The sequence below is a fragment of the Macrotis lagotis genome, chromosome X (genome assembly GCF_037893015.1).
Source record: "Macrotis lagotis isolate mMagLag1 chromosome X, bilby.v1.9.chrom.fasta, whole genome shotgun sequence".
Taxonomy (NCBI): Eukaryota; Metazoa; Chordata; class Mammalia; order Peramelemorphia; family Peramelidae; genus Macrotis; species Macrotis lagotis.
This window is the reverse complement of record NC_133666.1, coordinates 613,640,635-613,646,634: the sequence shown is the minus strand read 5'-3', so window position 1 is coordinate 613,646,634 and position 6,000 is coordinate 613,640,635. Positions and strand designations below refer to the sequence as shown.

General features: G+C 36.5%; 1 protein-coding gene across 2 annotated transcripts in view; it reads left to right on the top strand.

Annotated features, from left to right (window-relative positions):
• The first annotated feature begins 448 nt into the window (after positions 1–448).
• LOC141499967 (maestro heat-like repeat family member 5) overlaps positions 449–6,000 on the top strand; it is a 125,381-nt gene continuing 119,829 nt past the window's right edge. The window contains exon 1 of one of the 2 annotated variants that reach the window (XM_074202799.1): positions 449–547. The gene's annotated coding sequence lies outside the window, so the exon portion shown is untranslated. The other variant, XM_074202798.1, reaches the window with a different exon arrangement.

The window sequence follows — 6,000 nt, the reverse complement described above, 5'->3', positions numbered from 1 at the left end:
TATCTCCAGACCTAAAAAACCACAGGAATTACATTACTGTGTCAGGATCCATTGATGCCATAAAGAAATAATGATAAAGGTTCTCTGAGAAAGAAAGAAAGAAAGAAAGAAAGAAAGAAAGAAAGAAAGAAAGAAAGAAAGAAAGAAAGAAAGAAAGAAAGAAAGAAAGAAAGAAATTCTTGGAAATAGCCTGAAAAAAAATCTCTTAGAAAGAGATCCAGTCTGTTCACGCTACAAGCTATCTCTGCTCTGGATAACTCTCACTACCTATCTCTGGACCCACTCCCCCCTTTCCCATGTCTGGAATCTTCCTTGCTGGAACCTTCTATCTTCCAAGCAAGTTCATTTATTGGTGTGTGCCTGCCTATGACCTCAGAGATAGTAAGCCAATCACATAGTCTTGAATGAGAGTTCCCCAGTCCTCTCCTATAAAACACCTAGACTTAGCTTCCCTATTTCAGTGTGACCGTACTGTGTGGGACTGCCTAGATGTCCCCACAAAAGAACTTGGAGGAGCAACCAGGAAAAGAAACCCTGAACAACCTGGGTGATGTATTTTTGGCGCCACTTCCCTTCTTCCCTTTCCAATCATTCTTGCCCCTGGAGTTTATCCCTATGCTGTGGATGATAAAAATACACCCCTAAACAAGGTCATTATCACTTCTGGTATCGTCTGGTCAATTCACTTCTTTAAGACTCCCCAAAGCAATCACAGACACTGGGCGGGGGGAGGAATGAAAGCAATTAGAAGGAAGATTAAATAGGATTGTTAGGGACCTCAGAAGTCAATTTAGAAACTATCTAATGCAACTACCTTATTTTAAAAATAAGGAAACTGAGGCTCAGAGAATTTGTGACCCATATTCAGGTTCATACTGCAAATAACTAGGCAAGATTTACCCAGTTCTTTGACATTAATTCAAGCATTCTATCAGCTACATGCTGCTCACATCTACAGATGGGGGAAACTGAGGACACATCAGTAGTAAATGGTAGAGATAGGTTTTGAATCCATACCCCATGACCCTACATCCAATAACTTTTACCCTTATACTCCAATGACTCCCTGCAAACAAAATATTTTCTTTGCCTTAGAAAAATTAAAATAAAAAAGTGGGTTGGATTAGATGAGAATTTAAGCCCATTATCTGCATCTAACATTCCAGACATTGTGATGGTGCAATAATGTGGCCTGTCACTGAGATACCAAGTAGTTGAACCAGCTCTAGGGTAGTCACTGTGGGTCTATGTGACCATCTAATGCTATTCCTGTGTTTCTACTGCTCTCTGCTGGCTATCCTTGAAATTTGCTCTTCCAAAAAGATTTTTGATCTCCATTGGATTTATGAATCATTCATTTAAATTTAACTTTTATTCAGCAACATCTGAGAACCTAGCCTTGTGTCAGTTATGTTGAAGAAGGAGAACATAAGGGAAAAGAATAAGACACAGATTTTACTTCACTTATGAGAGTTCACGCAATTCAGCCAGCAAATTTTTAATGTAGCTCTCAGATGTCATGAATAGATAAAAGTGCTCAAAAAGATCCACGTTTGAATCCCACCAAATAAACTAAACTAGGTGACCCTGGGCAAGTAATTCAACCTCTATGCACCTCAATTTCCTCAAAGCAAAACTGGAGTTTAGACCCAGTGATCGCTAAAGTCCCTTTAAGTCTATGATCTGTGAACTAGGAAAAGGATGTGATTTTAGATAAGCTCTCTTGTCCACATGAAGAGCTCCCAGTTAGTTTGGACAATGGTAATAAAGGGTAATGAACAAAGCTCTGAACTTTGTATGCTTTCCAGATCTGTATTCAATTTTTAGCCATGAACTACCTGTTTGTGACACTAGATAACACAATAATGTTCCAATATCCATCTGGGAATCCAGAACATTCCTGCCTTAAGCTCTCAAGAAAGGATTCTTGCAGGAGGTGATGTTTGAGTTGAACTTTGGAGCATGGAGTCTGAGGAGTTCAATTTAACTAGACCAGCCTGAACAAAGGAGTCATTATCATAGAAGATGGCAAATTTTGTGTTTTTAGTGAAAGCAGTTAGTCCAGTTTGTCTAGAATGTAGAAGGGCAGGAGGGGTCCACAAATTAAAAGGAGACAGGGATCTCTTCTGTAGCTAGAACTGAGTGTGATTTAGCAAAAACATCAATGAATTTGAAATCAAAAGCTCAGGAATCAAATTACAGCTCAACTATTTTATTCCCTTTGGAATCAGAGGCAGAATCCTCTAAATTTCAGTTTCCTCATTAGTTTCTTCATATTAACTTTGAATCCTCACCATTATTCAATCTTCAAGGCTCAGATGGTCTTTATCACTTACTCATTCCCAAGCATGGTTGTTCTCCAGTCATTTCAGTCATGTCCAATTCTTTGTAGACTGCCCTTTGGGATTTTCTTGGCCAAGATGTTGTAGTGATTTGCTATTTCCTTTTCCAACTCATTTTATAGAAGAAACTGAGGTAAATAGAGTTTAATAATTTTATCAGGATCACACAGATAATATATATATATATACATATATATGTGTGTATATATATATATATATATATATATATATCTGATATAAAATTTGAACTCAGGCCTTCCTGATTTCAGCCCTAGTGCTCTATCCACTATACCACCTAAGTGTCCTCCTATTTGACTCAAATCTGGACTTTTTGCAATAATCTCCCCAATCTTTCTTTGCTCTCTTCAATCTCTGTTCTCCAAACAGTGCCAAATTTTTATCTATAAATTACAAAAATATGTATATGTATATATATATATATATATATATATGTATATAATTAGCATCCTAGTATGTTTACCCTAGAAACTTCTGTTGTTCCCAATTTGTTTTTCTGTAGGATCAAAATTCTTTTGTCTGGTATATAAAATCCCTCACAATCTAGCTTCAACTTGTTTTTCCAAACTGATAAATTGTATGTTCTTTCCCCTTAAATGCTCTGTCACAGCTAAACTTATAACTGTTCTCCATATGTGATATCCAGGTTTTGTACAACCAGTTGTCTTCCAGGCTCTCCCTTCAACTTCTTTCAAATTATGGCTTAGATGACACCATACTACAATGAACGTATTTCTTGGTTCCTGTAGTGGAAAGGTTTTTAAACTTTTTGATGTTTTGGATCCCTCCCCACTTAGACTGACTGGTGAAACTTGCAAACCTCTTCTCAGAATAATGTGCTGCCTCTGTTCATAATGGAAGGAAATCCAACATTTCATTTAGAAGCTAGTGAAAAGAAAAATTTCCCCCATCCAAGTTAACAGAAATCTGCCCATAGTCCCCAAGTTTAGAAACCCTAAGTTTTACTGCTCTCTTCCCATTGAATTTTTGAATTATTTGTATTCACTTGTCTAGCTATACATGGTTGTTCCTTCCCAAAAGAATACTAGCTCTTTTAAAGACTATAGAGACTTTTCTTTTTATTTTTTGTCTAAGGGTAACAGTGCCTGGAGGGAGCCAGGTGTCACAGTGAATAGAATATTGGACCTGAATTCAGTACACCTAAATTCTAATCTTGCCTCAGATACTTACTGTGTGATCCTGGACAAGCCATTTAAACTGTTTGCTTCAGTTTCTTTACTTAAAATTATCTGGAAAAGGAAAGGGCAACATCACTAAAGTATTTTGTCAAGAAAACCCAAATGGGGTTGTGAAGAGTTGGAAACATCTGAAAGGAATCAACACAACAATAGGTCTGAAAGAAAAAATGAGCACTGTTCTAGATATTAGCATTTTTATTTAGCACTTTTAAAACACTTTACATATTAGCAATGGATCTCCACAAAACAATTGTATAAGAGAGATAGGTTATTATAATTGTCCTTTTACAGACAGGGAAACTGAGGCTGAGATATGGAGTAACATTATAAATAAAATTTAGGTCCCATTGATTTCAAGTTTATTATTCAGATATGATTCGATCTAGCTGGGATGTGTTGAGTTTGAGATCACCTAAGAAAAACGCACTTGCAAATTATCCAATAAACCTAGCTACTTTTGCAAATGTCCTATCTCCTTGCTGGTAATATAGGATGATCAAGAAAGTATGGAAAGAAAAGGGTCTAGGGAAAATTACTTGGGCTGCTCAACTGCAATAGGAGGTCATTCCTCCCCTCCCAACAGGAGAGAATAAGGACTGACATCTCAAAGCAATGCTATAAGAAAGAAAGAGTATGAATATTCAAAGAAGGGAGAGAGAGAGAGAGAGAGAGAGAGAGACCAAGATAGTCAATAGGATCAGATGTATTAGAAGGAAGTAGGATATGAAAAGTGCTGTAGATGTTGGTTAGCCTTCCCCAGATGTTCTCTCTGTTCTCAAATATTTCATAGCTCTTTTGGACATAGTTATTCATTTATGTTATGTTTTCTAACCCAAGTCATTTTTCATGATTATGTCTCAGGGTTAAGCAAAGTATATATATATATATATATGTATATATATATAGCTAGCTCTCGCTCTCTCCATATATATGTGTGTATGTATATATATATGTATATATACACATACATGTAAAGGACAAGATATATATATATAAAGATCTAGTTATGTAGATATATACACATATGTATGTGTATCATTTATTTTTCTATGTGGGGCATATTGGTCTATGAAAAATGCACCTAACTTGATATCTCATCCACCCAGATCAACAGTACTGCCATTTATGTTTTAAGAAAGACCTTTGACTGGTCAATATGACCAGAAAGGATAATGATCATTGTTAGAAGGGTTGTGGGTAATCTGAGGCACTATTAGATTGTTGGTGGAGCTGTGAACTCATCCAACCTTTCTGGAGAGAAATTTGGAACTATGCCCAAAGGGCAACAAAAATATGCATACCCTTTGATCCAGCAATACCACTACTGGGTCTATACCCTGAAGAGATGATGAAAAAGGGTAAAAACATCACTTGTGCAAAAATATTCATAATAGCCCTGTTTGCGGGGCTACTATATTTCCAAAGAATTGGAAATCAAGTAAATGTACTTCATTTGGGGAATGGCTTAACAAACTATGGTGTATGTATGTATGTCATGGAACAATATTGTTCTATTAGAAACCAGGAGGGATGGGAATTCAGGGAAGCCTGGAGGGATTTGCATGAACTAATGCTGAGTGAGATGAGCAGAACAAGAAAAACACTGTACACCCACCAGCAACATGGGGGCAATGATCAACCTTGATGGACTCACTCTTCCATCAGTGCAACAACCAGGGACAATTTGGGGCTATCTGCAATGGAGAATACCATCTGTATCCAGAGAAAGATCTGTGGAGTTTGAACAAAGACCAAGGACTGTTAAATTTAATTTAGAAAAAAACAACTGTATCTTATTGTCTGATCTTGCTATCTTTTATACTTTATGTTTCTTCCTTAAGGATATGATTTCTCTCTCATCACATTCAATTTGACCATAGAAACAATGTAAAGACTGGCAAATTGCCTTCTGTTGGGGGTGGGGGCAGGGAGTAAGATTAAGGGAAAAATTGTAAAACTCAAAATAAATAAAATCTTTAAAAAAAGACCTTTAGATAGGGAGTTATCACCTCTGTTTCCTAATCCAAAAGAGTAGAAACTTCAGGTCAGGGAGAAAAAGACAGATAAAATACTCTGGGATCTGATTGCTGGAGGAAAATGAGTTCAGGATTTTTGGTCACAAGGAGCTTCAAAACCTATACCACAGATGCTCCCACATACTTTTTCATAGACCATTAAACTCAAAGTGATCATGAAAGTTAGATAAATTATTTGTTATTTTCCTCATTTTAAAAGCAAGGTACCCAAAACTATATAGGTGATAACCTGAGCAAAATCTGTTTTTCAAGTCTAGGTACTCTGATTCTACAACTCATGAAATTACTACCTGCACCCTTACTTAATAGTAATAATAGAAAAAAAAATTGAGGAGAGTGACCCTTACACATGAGTGGGCCAAGAAGGTCCTCACACAACCTAACACACAGTAGGAGATATTATAT